This window comes from Diceros bicornis, chromosome 11 (genome assembly GCF_020826845.1).
Source record: "Diceros bicornis minor isolate mBicDic1 chromosome 11, mDicBic1.mat.cur, whole genome shotgun sequence".
NCBI lineage: Eukaryota > Metazoa > Chordata > Mammalia > Perissodactyla > Rhinocerotidae > Diceros > Diceros bicornis.
In genome coordinates, this window is record NC_080750.1 from 78,209,729 (window position 1) to 78,237,085 (window position 27,357).

Consider the following 27,357-nt stretch of genomic DNA (forward strand, 5'->3'; position numbering starts at 1 on the left):
CACTGGGGCCAATCCAGGTGAGCAACGTGGGCAGGGCCAGAAGTGTGGGCGGAAGTGCATCGGTCGCCATCTTGGCGTCCGGCGGGGCCCCTCTCGGAGGGCCGGCCACATTCTCCCTCCCCCCTCGGTCTGGGTCATTTGCTATGAACACCGCAGCAGCGACCCATCAGGGCAGCGGAACAGACGCGTTTTGGCAGCGCTACCCCAGGGTGGGTGCATCAGGCAGCAGTTTGCCTAGGCCCACAGATGTGGCCATCTTGCTTTACGGAGGACAGATGGGCACGCGCCGCCATCTTGCCATCCTGCGGGGCGTGGGGACCAGCTCCCACTTGCTGCACAGTGTCACTTCGAGCCCTACTCTTGTGGCAGTCCCACTGTGGGGCGGAGAAGAGGGGGCCGGAGCCTGGCAGCATGACAGCCTGAGGCCCGGGATGGTGATCACTGCACTGCCACGAACTGCTCCCACCACTGGGCAACGAGGAGAAACAGCCATCTCATTCCACAGGTAACCAGCTGCTGCCGCCCAGTCAGACCCCTGGTGTTCCAGCCCAAGGCAGGCAGCACTCTGTGCTTGGGGCCTCGGGGCCGGTCCAGAAGGTGAGTGAGCGCCGGGCGCTATGTGGCCTTGGTCTGTGCCACTGTCTCTGCTCTGGGCACCTCGGGCCACTGCGGCCATCCCATGGCCACTGGCACCCACCTTATGGCCTCCACCACACTGTCACCCCCACCCCCTGGCCACTCTGCTCTCCACTGATTCAGGCTGGGGCCAACAATGTCAAGAAACAGGGTATTCTGGAAACACTCTTTCTTAGGTCACTATCTTCTTGCATTTGCCATGACTTTTCTGCTCTTTTGATGGCAGGGAGCCTGCCTTGATCTCTGAGATCAGGAATGTGGCTGAGCAAATGCAGCTTCTACCTCCAAATTGACACGCCTCTCAGATGCTCTGTTGCTAGAAGGGTCCTGGCAGTGCAGGGAAAGGTGGCTCTGCACTGGAGGTGAGTCCTGGAGAGGCGTCTGACTCTGCAGATTCTGCATGTGACAGCATCCTGGGTGGAGGAGGTTGCAACCCACTCCTCACTGGGAGGCTTACCCTGGGGACTCAGGGAAGGGGCTCCTCTCTTCACTTCTTCCTTGGGATCCCACAGCAAGATGAGGGGTTTGCCTTCCCTTTGGCCTGGCTCCCTTCATGAGGGCTTCTGGAATTCAGCCAGTTGAGTGAGTCCTTTCCTGCAGACTCTGCAATGGAGGTCCCAGAACAGTGCACTGAAGACATTCTACTTTGAAAACCTCCTGGCAGATCCTTTTGTTTCATGTTGCAGGTTGTTATTGAATATTTAAAGACCTGAATGCCACTTGTTGTCTTTAGTCTTATTCAAAGTTAACAGTGGTTTGTTTTAAGTCGGAAGTTGTTACAATCCATCCAAAGAACTAGTAATGTGAGCTTGTTTCAGAAGTCAGAGAACATGCTTTCTTGACAGTTTCCTTCAGAGTCTGTGTCCCAAAAGTTTTGTTACTGTTTTTGAGAATGATGCAAAACACTACAGAGAAGGTTGCTCTTGGCATGTGTCATTGTTTAACGTGGTATGGGGGCAAAGGAAGTGGGGGTCCTTTTGTAACTTGTCACAAAGCATTGAGAAATGTTAGAAGGTCAGGTTGCTTGGAACTCCCTGAGGACCTAGTATCCACTCGGCCTCATGAGGGTTAGATGAACTCAGGAGGAGAAGAAAGCCTCGAGAGAGACCCCCTTCCTCCCCATGTGCATAGTTTTCTCTAAATAGAGATTTTACCTTAATGAGGAGAAAAGATTATGAAGTGTCTTGGTCAGTACATTTCAGGGGCTGGTTGCTTGGTACAGGAAGCAGTTTTCCTCCTGGTAGTGGAAGGACAGGAGGAACACAGAACCACAGCTCTTGGGGCTGACCTCCTCTTGGCGGCAGTCCTGCATCCTCGGCTGCTTGAGTAGAGCTGGGGCCAGGCGCCCTGCTGAGTGCCTGGGAGGCTCTGCTGGCCGACACCTGGCCTGGCTTTGAAATAGGGGGACCAATCCTCCCCATTTTAGCACCCAAAGTCCTGCATCCCAGGGACAGCAGGAGGGTTGGACAGCCATGAGCTTCTAGGAACTATTTCTGAGGCTTCCTGAAGCCTTTCGTGTTGTCTTGGTGCCATCCTGTGCTCTCTGCCCGAGCATCTTTGTTCCTACAGGGCACTTACCACAACCTGGGAGAAGGTCTTCACCTTCCTTCCTTCTCTGCCCTACAGATGGTCAGCTCCTTAAGGTAGACAGTGGGTCTTTCATCTTTCTATTACAGTAATAACTTGCAAGCAGAGGTGTTCCTTAAAACTTTACTAAAGTTTTAAATGGGCAAAATTCCTAAGTGTGGGTGTTCCCAAAAACACTTGTTTTGCTTTTATAATTGATTATTTTAGGGGGAGACATTTAATTCTTTCTTTTTAATTACTTTTTCATGTATCCTTGCAGGCTCCACATAAAGGACTCAAAACGTCTTGTCCAGTTGCTAAAAGTTGTTCACAGGGATGACTGGACCCTATTAAGTATTCTTTCATCTGTAGTGAACATTTCACCAAAAAAAACTCTTGAACAGGCTGGAGGGTCAGTACTACATGTTAAAGCCCACGGCCTTGCCCTCCATCTTCCACCTGACTGAGAAGGAGGAGCTGAAGGCCACTGCCGCCCCAGAAGAAATGAGACCAAGATAGCCGCCAGGGACAAGAGGAACATGCCAGTGAAGCAGATGGGAAAGGAGCTTCAGGTTCATCCTCATCCTCGAGGGAAAACCTGAGGGCCCAGGAAGGGTCCCGCAAATTGAAGCGAGCCCTTCTGCAGGGCAAACCCGAACCCAATGCCACCCAGGAAGCCACCAGTCAGGAGCGGGCAAAGAGTCTCTGGAAGGAACTCCAGGAGACAGTGTGGTCTCCACAGCGTGAGGCAGCCAGGGAGATGCAAACAGGTCTGCTGTAGATGCTGGCGATGAGACCGCCTCTTCCCAGCCAGGGCCTGCTGGATAAGAGTGGCATTTCCGTGGGTGACTTTATCCCTCAGGATCTGAGGCATGCAGATTTATTGGCTGGCATCCTTCTTACAGTTTCTCCTCAGCACACACTCAAGAGAGGCCATCTGTCCCTCGAGAGGCTGTTGACCGAAAGAGGCTGAAGAGAGATGTGGAGCCCACCTACAGTGGGGCCAGCCTTGGGCCTGATGAGAGCTTGGCCCAGAGCCCCCACGTTCATCATTCACAATGATGCCTCAGAAACTCTCCCAGAGCCCCTTCACCCTCCAACAGATGTCACCCCGGAGCCAGCCGTGGAAGATGTGCAGGATGAACACAGCAACACCGGCCCCAGGTCCCTCAGCGGGGTCATCCTGTCAGCGCTGGGGCCTAAGAACTCCTGGACTCGCTGCACTCCTACTGCTTCTGGTCCCGGGGGAACAGGAGCACGGGTGCCGCCTGCAGGAGCAGGTGGAGAAGGACAGCGAGCTGAAGAGGGGCAGCTGCCGACAGCCAGGTGCACACGCTGCAGGAGGAGCTGGACGAGCTGAAGGGAGGGGCTCCCTAACTGAGCAGCCTGCTGCCCCCAGCCGAGGTCAGTCCTGGGGCTCAGGGCTCCCCCACTGCCTGCTCCTCATGAGGAGTTTCCTGCTCCACAGCAGACGGCCCCTGAGCACCTCTGTGTGCAGCATGCCTGCTGCTGTCTTGGGAGAAGGCTCTGCTGGTAGCCGCCCCTTGCACACAGGGAGCCCAGGCTGCAGAGCTCACCCCGCTCGCTCTAGGGTGCTCAAGAGGCACCGGTAGTTGTCAGGGTTTAGCAGGTGGGGAAGGAGGCATTGCAGGTCAGCTGGGAAAGCCAGACCTACTCAATGAATGGTGCCTGGATAGTTGGTTTTCCACTTGAACAGGAGAAAATCAGCTTCTGTTGCATCCCTCACACAAATGTAAATTCCAATGAGTTAGGATCTAAATGTGAAATAAAATCGACATAGTAAACTATTGGAAAAGTTATAGGAGACTCTTAACATTATGGGGAGGTGCTTTCCATACATGTTTTAATGAATATCCTTGAACTGAAGTCATTTTGAACATTTTAATAATTTCTTTAAAATTTGAAACATCTTTTTGAGTAGAATACATTCTCTTTTGTAAAAATTAAAACACTAGAGAAATACATAAGCTAAGAAGTGGTAAAAACTCCTATTTCTCACCTACCTCCCAACTTTTATTCCTTGTCGGTAGTAAAATTTGGTGTGTAATCTCCTCCACTGTTTCCTGTGCTTTACCTACATATTTCTCCACCTGTACAAATAGGTTGGATATATTTTTGGTGTGTTTCTTTGCTATGTTTCTGATTTTCCTGCTCTCTTACAGTTTAGTAGTTGTAAACATTGGTTTCTCGATATTCCTTACATATTGAGGGTACCATCTTTTCCCTGTTATACATCCATGGAAAACATTTTCCTACCACATTGCTCATTTAATCTGGATCAGTGCTTGTCTTCCCAGATGTCAGTAACACTTCAAGAGGGAAACGGGTCTATGTGACAGGCTATTCAGGATCTCCGGGACCCCTGGGGCAACAACCAGTAGGACAACCCAAAACAAGAAACAAAACCCATCCCGCATGTTTCCAGATGCATCCTATGGGAAGGACGGCTCCAGTTGAGGACCACTGATGTCCTGGTCAGAGTTATCCACTATGTTCTCCTATCACGTTAAAGCTGTTTCTGTAGTTTCTCGTACCTGATGGTACAATTTGGTGCCTTTGTCTGTTCCTCTTGGTGCCTTTGTCTGTTCTTCTTGGTCAGACTGCCCAAGGTTTCTCACTGTTACAGGTCTTTCCAGACAGCCAGCCCTTGACTCCATTGCTCAGGTCTATGTTGTTGTTCCTGTCTGGTGAATTCTCCCTTCATTCTGCTGTCATTGGTTTTATTGTGGTGTTGTTCTGGCTCTTGGAGGGAAGTGCTCAGCTTGCTGTACAGGTGATATTCCCTGATACCTGCAGTGGAGGCTGTGTCCCTTCTTCCGTCCCCTTGTCCCCACGTCATGGATTTGCCTCATGCTGCTCTCATTGCTGTTCATTTCTAAAGAGTTTCTCCTGTCTGTCTGGATTCCCTCTTTAACCTGAGAGATTTAGAAGGGTGTGGACAGATTTTCAAGTGGCTATGTTGGGGGAGGGGAGCCAATATTTTGTGATTATTTTTTACTTTTATTGCTTTAAGTTCCAGTAATATAGTCACTTATAGATTTCTGCTTTTTGGACTCTTTAGAGATTTCATTGTGGCTTAGCACACAGTCCATTGTGGTGACTGTTTCATCGTGGTTTGAGGAGAATGTTCGCTCTCCACTAGATGCTTACGTTGTCCCTGGGGCTGAGGCTAGATCTAGCTTTTTTGTGTTTGTCAGCAGATCTGTTTCCTAACTTACTGTATCACTTGACCTGTGGCTTTTTAAGAGAGGTAAGGTAGGTTTCCCTGTGGAAAGGGAAGGCACCTCCCTTGGGGTGCCTGTGTCTTCTTGTTTGTCCAGTTTTGCTTTATGTTTCAAGACCATATTGTTAGGTGCATAAGTGTCCCTGACAGTTATCAACACAGAGAACCCCTTTTTGTCCCATTTAAAGTCTTATTTCTTTATCTCCTTATTTTCAACCATATTATATCCCTTTATTTTATAACAATATTTTAACTCAACTTGAGAACCTTCATGTTTTTATAGAGCAATTTGATCTATTTACAATTGTGATTATTGATAAATTGGAATGTGAGTCTACCATTTAATTTAATTTTTAATTTGTTAGGTTTTCTCATGATTTTTCTATTCCTTTAGTGGGTGTCTTTCAGCTTTTAGGAACAACCATTTCTGCCTCTCTTTCTGTAAATGCTTAGAGTTGATCAGTTCCTGTGTTTTACACTCCCAACTCATCACGTTCCGGTCCCCGGCTTGAGAATATCTGATCTTAGTTCTGTGTTCTTATTTTCCCCATCAAGCAACCAGGATTGGATGTAAGTATACGTTTTATTGGTTACTTTGTTCACAACTGTTTATTGTATCCAAATTTTTCCTCCTTTTGGAAAGATTTGATGTTATTTTGGAACTCATATGACAGTGAAATTTTGAGATGAATCGAGTCTGAGATACTCCTTAGGTGCTGATGCTGGGGACCTAGCACCTAAACTCTTAAAGTTGCATTGGTGTGTCAGCAGAGTCGGGATGAGGTCAGAGATGTTTAAAACCGTGGAATTGAATGAGGTTTCCTGGAGACACTGTAGCTGTAGAAGGGACCAGGGCCCAGCCTAGGAGCAGGCAGTGTTTGCAGAGGTGCAGCTGAAGAGGGTCCAGGAAAGGGGACTGAAATCGTGGAGCATGAAGTTGCAGGACCCATGAGGGGAAAGGGTATTGCAGAAAGGAGGGGTGCTCAGCTGGGTGGGATACAGCTCTGATCAGAATGGAGAAAAGATGGCTGGACTCGGCCATGTGGCATCACTGGTGACCTCAGTCTCCTTGAGAGGGTGGGAATGAAGCTGGGTCTAGAGTGAGTGTAGGGGGTCCATGGGAGGGCAGTATGTATAAGGCACTTTATTTAAGAGGTTTAGCCATGAAGGGGAGTTGGGAAAGTGGACAGTAGCCAAAAGAGAGCCTGGGTCCAAGGGAGAGTTTTGTTTGTAAGGTGGAGATGAGCTAGCAGGTGTCTGTGCTGCAGGTAGGACCAGATGGAGAGGAAGAGTGTGCTGGGCCCTGAGGAGGTGCCGGGCTGGGCTCCTGTTATGAGAGGTTTGGGGATTCAATTGTAGATGTAAAAGAAACTTTCCACTCCAAACAAATGGGTTGAAGGTATATTTTATTATAGAGAGGATGGTAAAGGTGATAGTCCGCAAACAGATCTGAATAGGTCAAATAATAAGAGGGAAAAAACACCAGCTCGACTGGAATGGGAAAACATCCACATCAGCTGAGATAGCGGCACATTTGAATAGGTCATATAATAAGAGGGAAAAACATCAGTTCTATCGGATAGGGAAACACCAGATCGACTGAAGGGAAATGACACAAATCAACCAGAAAGAGAAACGCCAGGTTAACTGAAAAGAGAACACATCAGATCAATTACTTCACAATAAATCAATTACTCACAACATCCACGTCCCACTGCCGGGAGAGTCCTGTCAATTGTTTCGGCTGGGCGGAAATCACACGTCCTGGGCAAGGCGTCCCTTCCACAGGTGGAACTCTCACCGGGTCTCAGTCTCCAGCAATTTATATAAGCAGTTACAGAGTTTACAGAGAAAGCATTCAGTGTTCCCATGCACAAATGGTTATCAGTGGCGTACATGCACTGAGCCCCACACTCTGGCTATCGTCTCAGCCCAGTAGTTGTGTACGTGCATTGTTTACCCTGCTTATCCTCCCAGCCCAGCTCAGATGGCTAGTCTGCCCCAGGCTGCAGTGCCCGAAGGGCCTTGAATTTTTTACACATTGCAACTATCTCCATGGGAGAAGGGCCGGTTCCCACCACGCAGAAAGCAGCTTTTATATTTCTTTTTGTGCTGGTGGCTGTAGGTCAATGGAGCAGCCAAACATGGCTGTACTCATGTCACGACAGCTCTGCTGCCTGGCGCCGTGCAGAGAGAAAGAGGACGAGCTGTGCTCGTGGAAAGGGCGCCCTGTGCCTCTGCTCCTGTATTCCTGGAGCGTGAGGTTGGCAGTGGCTGGGAGTGGAGGGACGATGCAGAAGGTGTTAGGTGAACGACAGGGGGAGGAGGGAGAGGGAGAGAGGACACCCTGGCTTGGTCTTCATGGCTCACACGGAGTTCCCCACTGGGATCTCCGATCACCAGCTCTTGACTCTCTTTGATGTTTTCATCAAAATGTCGGCTCTCTTGATGGTTCCCAAGGCTATTATGAATTTGTTCATCAATGAAGGAAACTTTGGGTCATGTTTAAGGGATTCTATGTCAAAGGGGCTCTACATGTGTTTATTCAGTCCATCATCTTTACCCAATCTCTTTGTTTTTGGACAGGTTCCATACAACAGAGCAGCCGGGCCAGTGGCCTGCAGGTTCCAGGGTTTGGGAGATTTGCCCTCCAGAAAGCCGGTGCTGATTGGCATTCTCACAGGACGTGGTGCTCTGTCCCAGAGCCCGCTCTAATTCTGGGTGTCATGACATTGTAAATCCTGGGGCAGTTCTGTCAGGGCCCATCGTTGGCATTTCTGTGATCAGTGAGGGCAAACATTTTTCTGTGATCATTATCTGTCACTTCCCTGACTGTTTTGTTGCCTGCCTTGCTCACTGAGCTCTGAACCTTCCTGGTGGAACCAGGACGTTCACTCTTTATCCAGTGTGATTGCACGTTCCCTCAGTGTGCCCCTTGAGTACTTGCTTCAAAAATATCTGTTTTCTTTGCATTCTTTGATTCCTTGTACATATAATCTAGATTTAATCTGGATCTTTAAAAATGTTTTATTGTGGAAAACCTTGAACATACACAAATTAAACAGAGAAGTGCGATAGCCCCCCATGTCTCTATTACCCAGCTTCAACATTTATTAATATTCTGATATTCCTGTTTCGTCCATATTTCTACCCACTCCCTACTTTCCATTGATTATTTTTTAATTAATAGATTTTTTTTAGGAAAGTTTTAGATGAACAGAGAAATTCAGCAGAGAGAGCAGAGCATTTCTCCCTCTTCCCCCACAGTTTCCCCTATGGTTAACATCTTGCGTGACCACCCGTGTTAGTGCGCTTCATTCCTTACAAGTGAGGAGCTGATGCTGCTATAGTGTTCGTAAGCAAGTCCGTAGTTTACATTAAGGTTCATTGTCTTGCTGTCATGTACTTGGATTTTGACAAATGCATAATCTCATGTATCCACCACGACAGTATCCTACGGAAGGGTTGGATTGCCCTAAAATCCCTGTGCTTTACCTCTTCGTCCCTTGCCCCCCAACTCCTGGCAACACTGATTTTTATACTGTTTCTATAGTTTTGCCTTTTCTGGAATGTCGTGTAATTGGAATATATGAAAACTATGGAACAGTGTATATAGCCTTTTCCAGTTGGCTTCCTTCACTTAGCAATATGTGTTTAAGTGTCCACTATGTCTTTTTGTGACTTGATAGCTCATTTCTTTTTTTTTTCTTTTTGTATATTGAGTCATAATATACATAGCAAAAAATGTTTCATCTTAACCATTTTTAAGTGTACACTTCAATGGCGTTCAATACATTTCCACAGTTGTACAGTCATCACCACCATTCATCCCCATAACTCTTATAAATCTGAAACTCTATACCTATCAAACAATAACCCTCCCTTCTCCCCTCCCCCCAGCCCTTGGCAGCCACCATTCTACTTACTGTCTCTATGATTTGACTACTCTCAGTTCATACAGTATTCGTCTTTTTGTGACTGGCTTATTTCAGTTAGCATAATGTCTCCAAGGTTAATCCATGTATAGCGTATTGGAGAATATGCTTAATTTTTAAGGCTGAATAATATTCCATTGTATGGATATACTACATTTTGTGTATCCACTCATGTGTCAATGGACACTTGGGTTGCTTCCACGTTTTAGCTGTTGTAAATAATACCGCTATGAACATGGATGTACAAATATCTCTTCAAGGCTCTGTTTTCAGATCTTTTGGGTGTATATGCAGAAGAGGAATTGCTGGATCACATGATAATTCTATGTTCAATTTTTTGGAGGAACATCAATACTGTTTTCCATAGCAGCTGCATCATTTTACATTCCTATCAACAGTGTACAAGGGTTCCCATTTCGCTGCATCTTGGCCAACACTTGCTGTTTTCTGTCTTTTCAATAACACTCATCTTACTGGGTGTGAGGTGGTGTCTCATTGTGGTTTTGATGTGCATTTCCCTAATGATTAGTGGTGTTGAGCATCTTTTCATGTGCTTATGTGCCATTTCTAAGTCCTCTTTCGCAAAGGAGTCTTCAAGTCCCTGCCCATTTTTGAATTGGCTTGTTTTTAGTTGCTTAATTTAGGACTTCTCTGTATATTCTGGATACCAGTCTCTTGTCAGAAATACGATTTGCGAATATTTTGTCCCATTCTGTGGGTGCCTCTTGATGTATCAACTTATAAAATTTTCGTGGAGTCCAATTTTTCCATTGTTTTTCTTTTGTTACCTGCGCCTTTGGTGTCATATCCAAGAAATCATTGCCAAGTCTGGTGTCATGAATATTTGATCTTATGTTTTCTTCTAAGAGTTTTCTTGTTTGAGGTCTTACATTTATGTCCTTGATCCATTTTGAGTTAATTTTTGTATATAGCGTTGGATGGGGTCCAGCTTCAAGCTTTTGCATGGGGATATCCAGTTTTCCCAGCACCATTTGTTGAAAAGAAACCTTTCTCCATTCCATGGTCTTGGCACCCTTGTCAAAAATTACTTGACCATATATGTGAGGGTTTGTTTCTGGGCTCGCTATTCTATGCCATTGGTCTCTATGTCTGTCTTTATGACAATACCATACTATTGATTACTGTGGCTTTGTAGTAAGTTTTGAAATCAGAAAGTGTGAGTCCTCCAGTTTTGTTCTTCTTTTGCAAGATTCTTTTGGCTATTCTGAGTCCCTTGAGATTCCATGTGAATTTTAGGACGGGTTTTTCTATTTCTGCAAAAAACATCCTTAGGATTTGACTAGGGAATACATTGAATCTATAGATTGTTTTGGGTAATACTGACTCTTTAACAATAGTAAGCCTTCCAATCCATGAACATGGGATGTGTGTCCATTTATGAATGTCTTCTTTAATTTCTTTCTGAAATGTTTTGTAGTTTTTATGGTGTAAGCCTTTCATCTCCTTGGTTAAGTTAATTCCTAAGCCTGTTATTCTTTCTGATACTATTATAAATGAATTGTTTTTGTAATTTCCTTTCCAGAGAACTCATGGTTCGTGTCTAGAAATGCTGCTGATTTTTGTGTGTTGATTTTGTATCCTGCTACTTTTCTGAATTCATTTGTTAGATCAAACGGCTTTTTTGTGGAGTCTTTTGGATTTTCTACATACGACATGATATCATCTTCAAACAGAGACCATTTTACTTATTTCTTTCCAATTTAGATGCCTTTTATTTATTTATTTTTATTGCCTCATGGGTCTGGCTTGAACTTTCAATACTGTGTTGAATAGAAGTGGTGAAAGTGGGCATCCTTGCCTTGTTCCTGGTCTTAGAGGAAAAGCTTTCAGTCTTCCATCATTGAGTATTATGTTTGCTGTGTGTTTTTCATATATGGATTTTTTTATGTTGAGGCACTCTCCTTCTATTCCTAGTTTGTTGAGTTTTTTATCATGAAAGGGCATTGAATTTTGTCAAATGGTTTTCTGCATCAATTGAGTTGGTCATTTTTTCCCCTTCATTTTCTTGATGTGGCTTATTACATTGATCAATTTTTGTATATCGAACTCCCCTTGTATACCAGGAATAAATTTCACTTGGTGGTAGAGTATAATTCTTTTAACATGCTGTTGAATTCAGTTTGCTAGTATTTTGTTGAGGATTTTTGCATCCATGTTCATCAGGGATAATGGTCTGTAATTTTATTTTCTTTTAGTGTCCTTGTCTAGTGTTGGTATCAGGGTAATGCTGGCCTCGTAAAGTGAGCTTGGAAGTGTTCCCTCTTTTTCAATATTTGACAGAGTGTAAGAAGTCTTGTTTTTAATACTTATTTATATGTTTGGTAGAATTCACCAGTGCAGTCATCTGGTCCTGGGTTTTACTTTGTTGAGAGATTTTTTTTTTTAGATTTCTTTAAATATTGGTGACATATAACATAGGTAAGTTTTAGGTGTTCAAGATGATGATTTGTGAAAGGATTACCACAATACGGTGAGTTAACACCTCCATTCCCTCACATAATTAACTTGGTTTTTCTAGTGATCACTTTCAAGATCTACTCTCTTAACAACTTTCAAGTCTATAAGAATATAGTATTGTTAATTATGGTCACCATGCTGTACATTAGATCCCCAAAACTTGTTCATTTTACAGCTAGAAATTTGTGCAATTTGACTCACATCTCCCCATTTCCCCCAACCCCGCGACCCTGGGAAACCCATTTTTGTCTCTATTCCTTTGAGTTGGGCTTTTTTAGATTTCACATATGAGTGAGAATATATAGTATTTGTCTTTCTCCGTCTGACTTATATCATTTAGCGCAATGCCTCAAGGTCCATCCATGTTGTCGCAAAATGCAGGATTTCATTCTCCTGCATGGCTGAATAATATTCCATTATATATTACATGTATACATATATCTCACATTTTCTTTATCTATTTATCCATTGATGGACACCTGGATTGTGTCCATGTTCTCTGTGAATAATGTTGAAATGAACATGGGGGTGCAGATATCTCTTCAGAATAGTGACTTCAATTCCTTTGGGTATACAGCCAGAAGTGGAATTGCTCATTTATATATATTTCTATTTTTATTTTTTTGAGAAAATTCCATATTTTTTCCATAGTGACTGTAGCAATTTACATTCATACCATCGGTGCACAGGGTTCTCTTTTCTACACAGCCTCGCCAACACTTGTTGTCTGTTGTCTCTTTGAGAATAACCATTCTAGCAGGTGTGAGGTGATATCTCATTGTAGTTTTGATTTCATTTCCCTGATGGTGAGTGATTACGAGCATCTTCTCAGGTACCTGTTGACCATTTTTATGTCTTCTTTGAAAAAGTATCTATTCAGGTCCTTTGACCATTTTCATATTGTTTTGTTGGTTTCTTTGCTGTTGAGTTGTAACAGTTTCTTATATACTGTGGATATTAGCCCCTTTAGTTTGCCAATTGTTTCATTTGCTATGCAGAAGCTTTTTAGATTGAAGTCATCACACTTGTTAAGTTTTGCATTTGTTGCTTGCACTTTTGATATTATATCCAAAAAAATCTTTGTCAAGACCAGTTTCATGGGGCTTTTTTCTCTATATTTTCTTCTAGTTGTTTTATATTTGGTGTCTTACATTTAAGTCTTTAATTCAATTTGAGATCATTTATAGAGTGGTGTAAAATAGGAGTCCAATTTCAGTTTTCTGCATGTGGTTATCCAGTTTTCCCAGCACCATTTGTTGTAGAAACTATCCATTCCCCATGGAGTCTTCTTAGCTGACTTGTCAACTGTTAGCAAACTGTATGTGTGTGGTTTTATTTCTGGATCCTTGATTCTGTTCCATTGGTCTAGGTGTCTCATTTTATACCTGTATCATACTGTTTTTATTACTATAGATTTGTAATAAAGTTTGAAATCAGAAATTGTGATGCCTTCAGCTTTTTCTTTCTCGGGGTTCCTTTGGTTATTGGAGGTCTTTTGTGGATCCACATGAATATTAGGATTATTTGTCCTATTTCTCTGAAAAATGCCATGGGAATTTTAATAGGAATTGCATTGAATCTTGAGATGGCATTGAGTAGCATGAACATTTTCAAAATATTAATTCTTCTGATCCATGATCATAAGATATCTTTTCATTTCTTTGTGTCTTTAAGTTCTTTCATCTGTGTCTTATAGTTGTCAGTTTCTAGATCTTTCACCTTCTTGGTTAAATTTATTCATGAGTATTTTACTGTTTTTGATGGTATTGTAACTAGGATTTTTTTCTTTATATCATTTTTAGATAGTTCATTGTCAGTGTAGAGAAAGGCAACCGATGTCTATATGTTGATTTTGTCTCCTGCAGCTTGAGTGAATTTGTTTATTAGTCCTAACAGTTTGGGGAGGAGTCTTTAGGTATTTCTCTACATAAAATCATATCTGCAAACAGAGACCACTTTGTTCCTTCATTTCCAATTTAGATGCTTTATATTTCTTTCTCTGGCCAAATGTCTCTGGGTGAGACTTACAGCAGTGTGTTGAAGAGTGGTGTTGAGACTGGGCACCCTTGTCTTGTTCTTTGTCTTAGCAAGAAAGCTTTCAACCTTTCACTGTTCAATATGATGTTAGCTGTGGGTTTGTTATGTAAACCTTTTATTATGTTCAGGTATGTTCCTTCTGTAACCCTTTCTTGAGAGTTTTTATCATGAGGTGGCGTTGAATTTTGTCAAACTGCTTTTTCTGCATTGAAAGATTATTTTAGGATTTTTATCTTTCATTCTATCAATGCGGTGTATCACATTCATTGATTTGCATCATGTTGAACTTGATCATGTTGTTTGATCCTTTTTTTTGAGTTTAGATAGTTTTGTTCTAATGTGTCTTGGAGAAGAAAGTTTTAGTTTGAAATTTTAGGGTGACCAATCGGCATCAGGACCTTGGATGTCTACATCTCTCCCCAGATTTGGGAAGGTGTCAGCTGCTACTTTTTTAAGTCAACTTTCTTTTCCTTTCTCCCTGTCTTCTCCTCTGGTACTTTAATAATGCTTATCTATTTCTTTTCAAGGTATCCCATAATTCATACTACCTTTCCCCAATCCTATCCGTTCCTTTTTTTCTTTTTGCTCCTTTGACTGGATGATTTCAAATGACACATCTTCTAGTGCACTAATTATTTCTTGTACATGGTTGAATCTGATTTAGAAGGTCTCTATTGAATTCTTCAGTTCAGTCATTGTGTTCTTCAACTCTAGGATTTCTGTTTGTTTTTCCTTAATGCTTTCTGTTTCTATGTTGAACTTCTCACTTGTTCATGCACTATTTCCTTATTTCATTTAGTAGTCTGTCTGTGTTTCCTTAGAGTTTTATGAATTTCTCAAAGAGCATTGTTCTGAAGTCTTTGTCACATAGTTCCTATATCTCCATTTCTTGGTCGGTCATTGGAGTTTTATTCTTTTTCTTTGGTGGTGTCATGGATCTTTGATTATTCATGATCCTTGTGGCCTTCCGTTGGTGTCTGCAAATTTGAGGAAGTAGACACCTCTTCCACTCATTACAGACTGGCTTTAGTAAACCAAAGCCTTCACATTCAGCCCATCTAGGGGTCCTGGGTGGGCCATCTGGTGGTGTCCAGGGGCAGGCTTGCTGCTGGAGCCCTTGAGCAACCTGGTACTGGGGTGAGTGGAAAGCTTGCGTCCACAGTATTGTGTCTGGCCCTGGGCAAAACTGGGACCCTGAGATCATGAGTAGCCCCACTGGAGCCTGTTTTGGCAGGTCCTCATTGAGATCCTGTGACCACAGTAGTCATCCAGGGCCATGAGAGTTGGCCAGTGCTGGGATGATCTGAGAGTCTTGGCTCACGGGAGCCTGCCAGGAGCCTGTGCCATGAAAGACAGTTTGTGCTGGTGTAGGCCAGAAGTCTAGATTCCTGGGAACCTGGGGCCACAGGAGCTACCTGAGATTGCAGGAGCCAGCAGGCGCTGGGTCAAGATGGAAGCCTGGGTTCATGGGAACCTGCCGGTGCCTGGTGCAATGGGAGCTGCCTGGGGCCGCCTGAGTCAGCAAGCACCTGGGTGGGCTGGGGGTTTGGTTCTGTAGAAGCCTGTCGGAAGCCTGGTTCCATGAGAGCTGTCTACGGCTGCTGGAACTGGCAGGTGGTGTGGTGAGCCATGGGCCTGTGTTCCTAGTAGCCCCCGGGGAGCATGGAGCCATGGAATCTACCTGGGGTTGTTGGAGCCAGTAAATGCTAGAGTGACCTGGGGTCCTGGGTTTGTGAGAGCCCAATGGGTGCCCTGTTATGGAAGCAGCCTGTGGCTGTGGGTGCTGCCTGTGGCTGCCTGGAGTAGGCAGAAACTTGGGGAAGCCAGGGTCTGAATTCATCAGAGTCCACCAGGAGCCTGGTGCCAATGACACCACTTGTGGTCACAGGAGCCACCTTGGGCTGCTGAAGATCGCAGCCCCTAGGCTGATATGGGGGCCTAGGTTTCCAGGAGCCTGATGGGAACCTGGTGTCAAGGATGCTGCTTGGGGCCGCCAGAGCTGGCATGCTCCAGGGTGAGCCAGGGGCCCGGATTTGCAGAAGCCTGCAGGGAGCCAGCTAGGTCCACAGAAGTCAGCCTGGGGCTGGGGCAGGCTGGCTCAGGGATTTGTGGTGAAGTCGAGCATTCACTTTACTCTCCTTTCGTTGGGAGGTTTTTGATTACTGATTCAGTCTGCTTGTTTGTTACTGGTCTGTTCAAGATTTCTGTTTCTTCATGATTCAGCCTTCATAGATTGTTTCTAGGAATTTATCTATTTTGTCTAGGTTACCCAATTTGTGAATGTACAGTAGTTCAGAATAGTCTCTTCTGGTCTTTTTCTTTCTGAAGCATCAGTTGTAATGCCTCCTCTTTCATTTCTGATTTACTTTATTTGAGTCATCTCTCTTTTTTTCCCTAGATATTGTATCTAAGGGTTTGTCAATTTTATTTTTTCAAAAAATCAACTCTTACTTTTATTGATATTTCATACTGTCTTTCATTTTTTCCCACTCTCCTCTTGGTGACTTCCATCCTTCTGCTAACTTTGGGTTTCATTTTTTCTTTTTCTAATGCTGTGTGTTGTAAATCAGGTTGTTTCTTTGACATCCTTCTTCTCTTATAATGTACAAGTTTATCACTACAAAGTTTCCTCTTAGTACTACTTTTGCTGCATCCTATAAGATTTGGTGTTTTTATTTTTTCTTTTTGTATGTCTTGAGCTATTTTCTAATTTCCCTTTTGATTTCTTCTTTGATCTAGTGGCTGTTTAAGAGTTTGTTGTTGAACTTCCATGTATTATGAATATCCCAGTTTTCCATCTGTTATTGACTTTTGGTTTCATGCCATTGTCTTTGGAAAAGATACTTGGTATGATTTCAGTCTTCTTAATTTACTTAAGACTTGTTTTGTGACCTAACACGTGATCTGTTCTGGAAAATAATGTGTGCCCTTGAGAAAAGACTGCATTTTGTTGCTGTTCAGTAAAATGTTCTGTGTATGTCTGATAAGTCCATTAATGTTTTCATGTCTGCTGTTTCCTAATTTTCTATCTGGATATTCTATCCATTGTTAAAAGTGGGGTACAGAAGTCCCCTACTATTTGCAAGTTATATAACTGAGAATGCTCTAATATTGAGACTATATAAAGATCTCTTAGAACTCAATTATAAAAAACAAAGAAGTTTGAAATGAAACTTCATTCAAAGAAGTTTGAAATGAAACCATTTTCATTGGTTACCCAATGAAAATGGGTAACTAGCTGCAATGGACATGTCTCCAGGAGAAACATAGATGGCCAATAAGCACTAGATAGATGTTCAGTATCATAAATTATTAGGAAAATGTAAATTCAAAGCATAGTGTAATACTATTTCACACTCAAAATGAAGGCTATACTCAACATAATGGAAAGTAACAAGTGTTAGTAAAGATATGGAGAATGGGAAACCCACATACATTACTGGTGGGAAAGTAAAATGATGCAGCCACTGCAGAAAACAGTTTGCCATTTTTAAAAATCTTAAACCTAGAATTCCCATGGACCAGGAGAGTCACAAGGTAGGTATGTCCAAAAGACCATTGGAAACATATGTTCAAAGAAAAACTTTTCCATGGATATTCAAAGCAACATTATTCACAATGGTCCAAAAGTGGAACAAACCCAAATTTCTATCCAGTTATGACTGCATAAACCAAATGTGCTCTATTCATAATATAGGACATTATAGAGCCATAAAAAGGAATAAGCTACTGCTACATGCTCGGCCATGGATGAACCTTGAAACATGTGTGCTCACTGAAGTCGCCCACAAAGGCCACAGATAGCATGATGCCATTTGAATGAACTGTCCAGAATAGGCAAACCAATAGGGAGAGAAAACAGATGAGTTGTTTTCATGGGCTTGGGTTAGGAGAAAATAGTGTGAATGAGTATGGGTTTGTTTGGGGGTGTTGAAAATGTTCTGGAATTAGATAGTGGTGATAACCACACGACATAATCATTGTACTAAATGGCACTGAACTGTATACTTTAAATGCTTACAACAGTGTATTCTGTGTTAAGCAGATTCTCCATAAAATTTTTGAATTTTTTAAATTAATCAGGGTAATGATTAATTTTAATTTAGTTAATTTAAAGTTGGTTGGGATAGTTAATAAGGGTAATTAATAGAGTTATTAGGGGTAGGGCACATTGTAGCCAAGAGAGTAAATATCCGATGATGGCTATAGTAACAGATCCTATAATTGTACAAGCAACAGTCTAAAATCCAGTCTGTTTCCATTGTCCCCAACTTGGAGAGACCAGCCATGAAAATATGTCAGTGATCTCGTGGGCCTTGGGTATCTTTTAAAAGATTTAGGTAACATTACACAATATTTTAACCTCTTGGGCCATCTGGTGGAGGTAGGTTTGAACTTGTGAGTTGATGTACATTCAGCAAGTGGTTCTAAGAAAGGCAAAAACCCCTCCTTCGTTGGTTGGTATAGACAGTCTAGGGACAGGCCATTCTCTAAAACCATTTAGGCAAGAGACTCATGAGACTGTTCCACAAGGGCTAGGATAGGGTCTTATGGAGTTGTTGTCGATGTTGGGTTAAGGTTTTCGATACTTCTTGGTTGCCTCAGTTACCTGATTTTGTGTGGGTAGGGCCACCGCACCTGTGCCCAGTCCAGTCAGTCAGTCCTAGTAGAAATCAACACCCAGTCCTATAGGACTGACAGTGTCTCTATGGGTTGGTGGTAGCCAGTCAGGGCAGGAACCTCGGGGGACCCGCAACCTGAGGGAAGCAGGCTGAGATAGACACAATGATGCATTGCAGAATATAGCCTGGAGAAATCTGCTCAGAGGGCTGGGGAAGAGAGAGCCTCACTGGGTGAGAGCCTTGTGATATCAGCCTACAGTAAAACCCAAAAGTGGATGCTCCTGGTGTGAAATATTCATTAGGGCCCTTGGAAGTAAAACCAGTAATTTGCACCCATTCACTAGTTACCTATGCTATATGATTTCAGGGGGTATGGTTAAAGTGTTTGTTGGCCAAGAGCTGTTTGGGCCTGGGCACAAAATCACCAAGGTGGCCTCGAAGGCTACCCCAAAATGACCCCTCCAGGAGCAGTTGGGGCAGAAAGTGGGGGGAGCATTTTGAAGGAAGCCTGGGGCAAAGATGTTGTGCGATTGAGTTGGGTACAACTGAGTGTCTCCGCAGGGTAAGCCCTTCAGCTGGGGTACAATAGATGATTGGAGGCCAAATGACAGACCCTGTGACTCCTGATTCCCAGTGCACGGGCAGGCCTCTCAGCCCATTGGACATAAATGGTGGTGGTGTTGTGAAGCATCTTGATGGCAGTGTGGAAAGTATAGGGGACATGTGGTGGGAGACGTCATGATAGTGTCGGGAGGAGCTGTATGTGAGATTACGGTGTTGAAGGGAAAGGACTGGAAGCAGGTGCAGTGGGTGTGTGACCAACAATGGTCAGTGAAGGGACAGCCGGGGTGTAACTGGGGAAAGCAGGGACCAGCAGAAGTCATGTGTTTAAAACAAGACACCAGGCCCAAATGGAGCCGCTTAGGCTATGCCTCACATAAACAAGTCGAGACTTAATTAGACTTTTGGCCCTCCCAGGAATAGAATCTTAAAGCAGTCAATCAGGAATCACCTGATGCGCAGCAGGTAGCTCATCTTCCTGATAGAGCCCTGCCATCCTCTAAGGAAGGTAACCTTGCAGTAACCAACCCGCTTTTTTATCTAGTGTAACTTCCTTGTTCTTGCTCCCTTCTGCCTATAAAATCCTTCATTTTGTAGAACTCCTTGGAGTGCCTTTCTCTCTGCTAGACTGGATGCTGCCTGATTCATGAACTGTTGAATAAAGCCAATAAGATGTTTAAAATTTGCTCAATTTTATTTTGTTTTGTACCAGTTTGGTGGCAGCAGTGGGATCCAAAGGAGACACCTGATGGCTTCGAGGATGAGAAACACAGTCATTGGTACCCTCAAAACCTTTGAGTTCTCCATCTTTTTCACTGTTTCTGAGGGCTGTGGGTAAGTTCCTCTTGGATATGAGATCCACTCTGTTTGCCGTGAGCTCCTGATCTAACTGGCTTTCCAGTCCAGGGTGAGTGGGTCAGTCTAGACTGACAGGATGCTCTAAGAGAGCATCAGTCTTAGCATTTGGTTAGTCAGCAGTGCCAGGCAAAGGCTTAGCGGTTCAGCTTGAGCTGCCAGATGGTTCTGCCAGGAACCCGAGTCCCTGGCCCTTAATTAGTCCACAGTCCCCATTTGTTGGGGTCTGCTGGTTGAGTCTGCAGTCTCCATGTGTTAGGGTCTGCTGCTTCAGTCTGTGGTTCTTGCTAATGGAGAGGAGTGGAAGAAATGTGTGCTCCATGCACACCCAGTCTTTGAAAACTTCCCACGTGCATTTTACATGCATTTTACCCTCTGTTGACTGTAGATGCGTTCTAAGGAAATGGTGAAGGCACAGTGAGGAGGAACTGTGGGTTTCTGCAAGACTACCTCGAGGAGTGCCGCCCCCTCAACCTGAACAGCCACCTGGCACTAGTAGAAATGAAAGACATCCCATCACCGTGGATAGGAAGACTCCTTATTGTGCCGGTGTCAACATTATCCAAAGAGATCAACAAATGCAGTGTAGTCCTTATCAAAATTCCAAGGGCGTTTTGTGCTGAAATAGAAAAAAACCTAACCTAAGATTCTTATGGAGTCTCAAATAAGCCCAGATACCAAAAATAATCTTGAAAGGAGATACTAAGTTGGAGGACTGATTCTTCCTGATTGAAAACTTACTATAAATCTACAGTATCAAAACAGCATTGTCATGGCATAAAGACAGACATATTGACCAATGGAAACAGAATTGAGAGCCCAGAAATTAACCCTCACCCATGTGATCAAATGATGTTTGACAAGGGTGCCAAGATTATTCAATGGGGAAAAGTCTTTTCAACAAGTTGTGCTGGAAAAAGTGGATATCTACATGCAAAAGAATCAACTTGGACATTTACCTAACACTGTACGCAAAACTTGATTCCCAGTGAATCAAATACCTAAGTGTAAGAGCTAATGCTATAATACCCTTAGAAGAAAACATAAGGCAAAACTTGACAAGATAGGATTTGGTAATGATTTCATGGTTCTGACACCCAAGAGCAGCCAATAAAATAGGAAAATACATATGCTGGACTTCATGGATATTAAAAAGTTTTGTGCCTCAAAAGTCATTATCAACAGAGTAAAAGCACAGCCCACAGGATGGGCGACCATATTTGCAAACCATGTATCTGACAAAGGCTTAATATCCAGAATAGATAGAGAACTCCTAAATTCGACAACAAAAAACAAACAACTCAAATCAAAATTGAACAAAGTATATGAGTAGACATTTGCTCAAAGAAGATCTGCAAATAACCAATAAGCATATGAAAAGATGCTCATCATCAGTAATCATTAGGGAAATGCAAATCAGAAACACAGTGAGAGACCACCTCACATTCATTAGGATGGCATCTATCAAAAAAAAAAAAAAAAAGAAGAAGAAAAAGAATAGAATCACTGTTGGCCAAGATGTGGAGAAGTTGGAACCCTTGTGTACTGTGGTGGGAATATATAGTTGCTGTAGAAACCAGTATAACAATTCCTAAAAAAAAATAAAAATATAATTATATAGGACCCAGCAATTCCTCTTCTGGGTGTATACCCCACCAAGGAGTTGAAAGCATGTTCTCAAAGACACATTGCAACACCCATGTTCATGGCATCATTATTCATAATAGCTAAAACATGGAAGCCACCCAAGTATTGTAATCGAGGAAGGGCTCACAGCCCAATGCACCCCTTAGCCAAACGGGATACCCACTCTTGTAGAAGGGAAAAAAGCTTTATTAGGAGGTTGGCCAGCAAGGAGACAAAGGTTAAATCTTTCTCCCCAATGGGCTGTTGAAAAGGGCTTTTCAAGGACAAAGGAGTGGGTGCAGTAAGTTTGGGAGCAGTCCTAGGTATTTTGTGTAAGCACAGATTTTCATGTTCTGTCACACATCCCACGTTCAAAAGGCAGTGTCCTTAACATGATTAGCTGGGGAGTTCTTGGTCCCCCAGTTCATCCTCCAGTCACTTATGCAGTTGCAGTTTGAGTCTTGCAAGCCATCTTGTTGTCTCATTGGCTCAAAGTAGTTGAAACTTGCTTAAGGAAGAGAAATGGAGTTTCTGAAAAGCAACTCACGGCCCAAGATTAGATCCTTAGTAAATATCATATGGGATATGGCTTAAGAAAGTAGTCTGCAAGGTACTGTTGAGAAAAATCTGGCTGGAGCCCCATTTTATTTTGGGCTTGGTTGTGGGCCTTGCTATGGTATCTGTCCAGGGATGTATGGATGAGCAAAATGTGCTATATACATACAATGGCATATTATTCATCCTTGAAAAATGAAGGAAAGTCTAAGATACGGCACACCATGGATGAACCTTCAAGATATTACTCTAAATGAAATAAGCTAGTCACAAAAATACAACCCTGTGTGATTTCCCTTCTATGAGGTTCCTGAAATCACCAGATTCAGAGAGACAGAAAGTAGAATGGTGTTTGCCAGTGGCTGGGAGGAGGGGGAATGGGGAGTAATTCATGAATGGGTATAGAGTTTCAGTTTTGCAAGATGAGAAGTGTGAAGATGGATCGTGGTGATGATTGCACAGCAATATTAATGTCTTCAATACACTTAAAACATACTTAATGTATCTATGGGGCCTGATGACTTGTCCTGGCTGAGCACATGCTTGTGCTGTTGCACATCTTACCCCTCACTGTACATTTGGGAAACTGGCCTAGAAAGAAGCAGATACCGTCCCAGACCACAGGAGGTCGTCAGAGTCCTGAAGACTAGAGAGAGCTCCAGCTTACTTGGCCGAGGCTCCACCCCTTCCCTCAGGTTTCCTTTGGTAATGAGAGGCGTTAAGATCCTAGAGGATTGCTGCCCACCCCTTTCCATATGGGGTCATTTTCCTCTCCTCATCATCACATGTGCACAGGCACACTCACTCACACTTGAATTCTCATATGGAGAACTCGGAGGTGCAGTCAAAAAAGAGCCAACACTGGGCAAGTGACAAGAGGCATGAGGGAGAGAGGTTGGAGGCAGCTCTCCCACGGGGCAGTAGCATCCATTCTCCTCGATTCGTGCGCAGGGGCCCAGAGATGGGAAGAGGAATCCCTAAGGTTCCTAGGTGTCTACCTATTCCAGATCCATCCCTGGCCCAGCCTGGGGATCACAGGACTGGGGTCCTGCAGTCCACCTCTGTGGGCACTCAGAACTGTCATGAGCCCATCCTCCCCTTGTGTAGGCATTGGGAACAGGAGAGAATACTTCAGTGAGGGTCCTCCTGTATAAAGTGGAGTGCATCCAGCGAGTGACTCCAAGTGTTCCATGCACTCACAACATGTCTGTTGGACTAGGTTCTCTGTTGATGACCTACTGTGCTCTGAAACCCTGAGAAAATGATTTCCAGCCCCTGGAGATCCTTTAGAACTGAGGATGCTAGGGGGCTTGGGTGGATGAGAACTGAGGATAAGGAAGAAGATGCCAGAGCACTGGACACCAAGTCTAGAGTCCAGGGAGAAGACTAATCCTTGTTGGACCCTTGCGGTCCTCATCTGGAGGTAAGGGGAACCATTGTCATGGCAGCAGTTAGGATGCGTTAGGAGTGAAGAGGACACCTGGTGGGGAACAGCAAGAGGGGGGCACGGTAGGCTCCCAAGACTCCTCCCACTCCCTCGAAGCTGACAGGTCCTGCTGCTTTACCCCTGGGATCCTGGAGAGCCTCTGCCTTGAGGACACCTGAAGAAAGGTTGCTTTCTGTTTGGAGTTCCTGCCTGGGCAACAGTGCTAGTGCTGGCCACGAGGGGGCGGGCAGCCTCTTGTGTCAGTGGTGGCCAGTGAGTTTTTGTTTTTATTTTTTTTCAGTTGTATTGAGATATACTTGATATACAACACTAAGTTAACATTGCTGTGTGGTATATTTGAAACTTGCTAAGAGATAGATCCTAAAACTTCTCATCATCAGGAAACAATCTTTTATTTCTGTTTGGTGATTGATGTTAACTAAACTTATTTTGGTAACCATTACATAATATATATATATCAAGTCATTCTGCTGTAAACCTGGAATTTACTCGGTGTCCACTGAACTTTTCTTGAGCTCCTGGAGCAGCGAAGAGTCAACCAGAGGTCTTTCTGGCTGTCCCCCTGCCTCAGAAACAACTTGTACCTCCTATTAATAGTGTTCATCTCCAAAATGAAAGTTGGTCAAAAGCAGGGGGCGAGGTGCAAGATCTACCCATGTACTCATTCAGCAGCTGTGCCCTGAGCGCTCATCCTGTGCCAGGTGCCCTGGTGGGCTGAAGTGAAGGATGAAAATGACCAAGTGGTCCCTGCCTGCTGGGAGCTCACAGTCTAGATGGGAAATGGACAAAAGCAAAGACATGAGAAAGAAAAGAGCAAATGCTGTAGAGAAACACATCAGGGGGCTGTGAGGGAGGGCTGGGCATCACTGGGTAGGAGGGTCTGAAAGACCTCACTAGGGTGACTATTTCTGGTACCAGAATGAAAAGAAGGAGCCTGCCCTGCACAAGTCTGGGAGCAGTGTGTCAGGGAAATGGCACCTGAGCTCACAGGCAGAAGTGAGTTTGGCCAGAGGAGGTTAGAAAGGTGGCCAGTGCAGCTGGAGGGAGGCTGGGAGGAGAGAACAGGAGCTGGGGTGGAAGGTAGGGCCAGGGCCTGGTAGGCTGTGTTCGTTACTTTTCCCTCTCTGACTTCATTGCCCCTAACCTTGCATTTCAAAACATCAAATGTTGACAATCTCACAATTTTTGTGGATCAGCAATCAGGCATGTTTTAGCTGGGTGCCTCTGTCTCAGTGAGTTGAACAGATTGGGGCTGTGGCCTCAACTGAGGCTCGACTGGGGGAGGACTGGCCCACAAGGTCACTCTCAGCCTTCAGGATTCATTTTGGATTGAGAGCCTGAGTTCCTTTCTGTCTGTTGGCCCAGGCACTCCCTTGCTTCTCTCCTCAATGTGCCTCACACATTGGGCAGCCCCAATACACCGGTATTTGATTCCTCACTTCCAGGGATTTGACAGAATGAGAGAGAGAGAGATGGCACATGAGAGAGGGAGCAAGAGGAAGTGAGAGACATTTTTAGTTAAAATTTAGACAAGACATCCCATCACTTTGGCTCTTATTATGTTCAGAAGCCAGTTACTAACCACTTTGTGGTTCCACGGGGATGTGTATAATATGGGTGGGGCTTACTGAGTACCACTGTGGAGGCTGCACACCTCATAGACCAAGATGAGACACTTGGGTCTCATTCTCCATAAAACAGGAAACAATCGAATGGTTTTATGTCACACGATGGCAATATCTGAATTTCCATTAGTTGCAACCCCCTCATGGTGCTGACCTGAAAATGAGGCCAAGTTGGAAATGACTGTCCCAATATCACATTCTTGGAGCCCAGGCCTGTTTTGAGTGGTGTTCTGTACTACATCCCACCCCTCCTTGTTATTCTTCCATCTCTAAGTTTGTGCCTTAGGTACATGTGACACCAGCCCACAGGGGTAATAGATATTATCTCATATACACCGGGTGATGTCCCTAGGAAGTAGATTCTAGGCTGATCCCCATGGTGCAGGTTTAGAGACTGGGGAGGACCTGAGAGGCACAGGGACTATCCCAGGATGAAGAACTAGTAAGGAAAAGGAGGTCTGCATTCATCTCTGTCTCCTTAAAGCTAGGTCCCTAGTTAGGTTTCCAGGGAGCTGTGGGTAGGGCTGTGTAGGCTCATTGTGTACAGTTCAGGAGATGACGTGGGGTCATAGACCTCAACAGATCTTAGAACTCAGGTAACCACGCACCCACAGCACCCCATCCAGCTCACTTGATTGGAGACAGTCAGCAGGCAAAGATGTTTTGTTGTTGTTTCCCAACTTTTGGAGGATCTGGGCTCAAAAAATCCCAGAAAGAGAATCTTTTTGGTAGTTGGCAATGTTGGCTCAGCCCTCATTCTTGACGCCTCTGGGTGTCTGGCAGGAGGCAGTGAAAGGTAACACGCGACAGCCCAGGAAAGGCTAGTGCAGGCCAGGACACAGCTGTGATCCCACCTGATCAGCCCCACACCCCTTGCCCCTCTTTGTGTGTGTGTGTGTGTCTGCATGTGTCTGTGAGGAGGGGAGAAGTCAGGACATAAGGGTCGGGTCATTCCTGAGCAGGAGCTGGTTGTTAGGTGTCGGAAACCTGGTGAGTCTGTCATGTTCATACCCCAGGCCATGCCTGGCAGCATGAGAAGGTGAGCTCCTCTAATCATGATACCGAGCATTAGAGGATTCATCTCCTTCCCTCCCTGACCACAGTTCTTTGCAGGGATGCCCCTCTGTGCGTGAACTGAGCAGCAGACTTTCTCTTGGGGGTCGGCCCCAGTGGCAGTGTGCATGCAGCCCCTGATTCCTTCTGGCCCAGCTCCCAGGCAGTCTTTGCAGAACTCCACTCAAGAGGTTGTCGAGTAGTTGCCCAGTGGTTTCAACTCCACCTACTCACTAGACAAGGGGCAGGTACATGAGGCCACCCACACTTTCCAGTGTTGCTCTGAGATGAGAGCAGGAGCAGAGGGTCTCCACACTCAGAAGCTTGAGATGACGGGGTTGGACTAGAACTAGGGCGGAACCAGACTGGGGCTGTCCCTTTTTCAAGCTAAAGCGGATGTACATGAATGTCACCTTGCCTGGTTAGGAGAGGAGCTGCCGTGACCCTCTTACCCTTGTCCAGTGTGAGCTTCTGGAGGCCACTGAGGCAGAGCCAGAGGGTAAGGGGGACTGCAGGCTGGGTATTCCTGGAAGGGAGGGGGATCTTTCCTGTGTTTAGAAGGACACATGGAAAGTCAGCTATGTGGGTGAACCTTTCTCTTTATCCCGCTCCAGCGTCAGCTGCAGAGCTCCAGCCAGCGGCAGAAGCAGAGCAGTGGGCAGTGGTGGAGGTAGAGCTGGCTCCAGCTCCGTTGACACCTCCTCCTCTAGCGCTGGAGTCAGCGTCCCCTCCATCAGCAGTGGTGGAGCTGGAGCAAGGGCCAACATGGGCTCCAGCAGGAGTGGGAGCTGCTGAGCTGGAGTCACCTGGACCATCATTTCTAGTGAGAAGTCCATCTCCACCTGTGGCTCTTAAGGAGCGTGAGAAGCTTAATCTCACGGCCTTCCCTCTTAAGCTGGTGATGGAGCTGTTGACCGTGATGGATCCGGTGAGCAGCTGGGCTTTCAGGGCGGGATGGGGCAGGCCTTCCCTCTGCCATCGTTGCCCCAGACCTGATCCAGACTGCTATGATCTGGGCCCAAATCCAGGCTCCACCCTTTACCAACCATAAGACCTGGGCAACTTTCTGAACACCCAAGCCTTTGCTGTCCACCTGCAGACCGTGGAGGTGGACATT

At 44.8% G+C, this 27,357-nt stretch overlaps 1 protein-coding gene and 1 long non-coding RNA gene across 7 annotated transcripts in view; both read left to right on the forward strand.

Annotated features, from left to right (window-relative positions):
- Window positions 1–27,357, forward strand: part of LOC131411589 (ral-GDS-related protein-like) — a 259,398-nt gene that overhangs the window by 107,384 nt on the left and 124,657 nt on the right. The window lies entirely within an intron of this gene.
- On the forward strand, window positions 3,479–27,155 carry LOC131411591 (uncharacterized). 2 transcript variants are annotated; one of them, XR_009221604.1, is made up of 3 exons: window positions 3,479–3,606; window positions 19,792–19,913; window positions 26,855–27,155. It is a non-coding gene; the product is annotated as an uncharacterized LOC131411591 (long non-coding RNA). The 2 variants fall into 2 exon arrangements; XR_009221605.1 differs by lacking the exon at window positions 3,479–3,606 and adding an exon at window positions 19,514–19,544.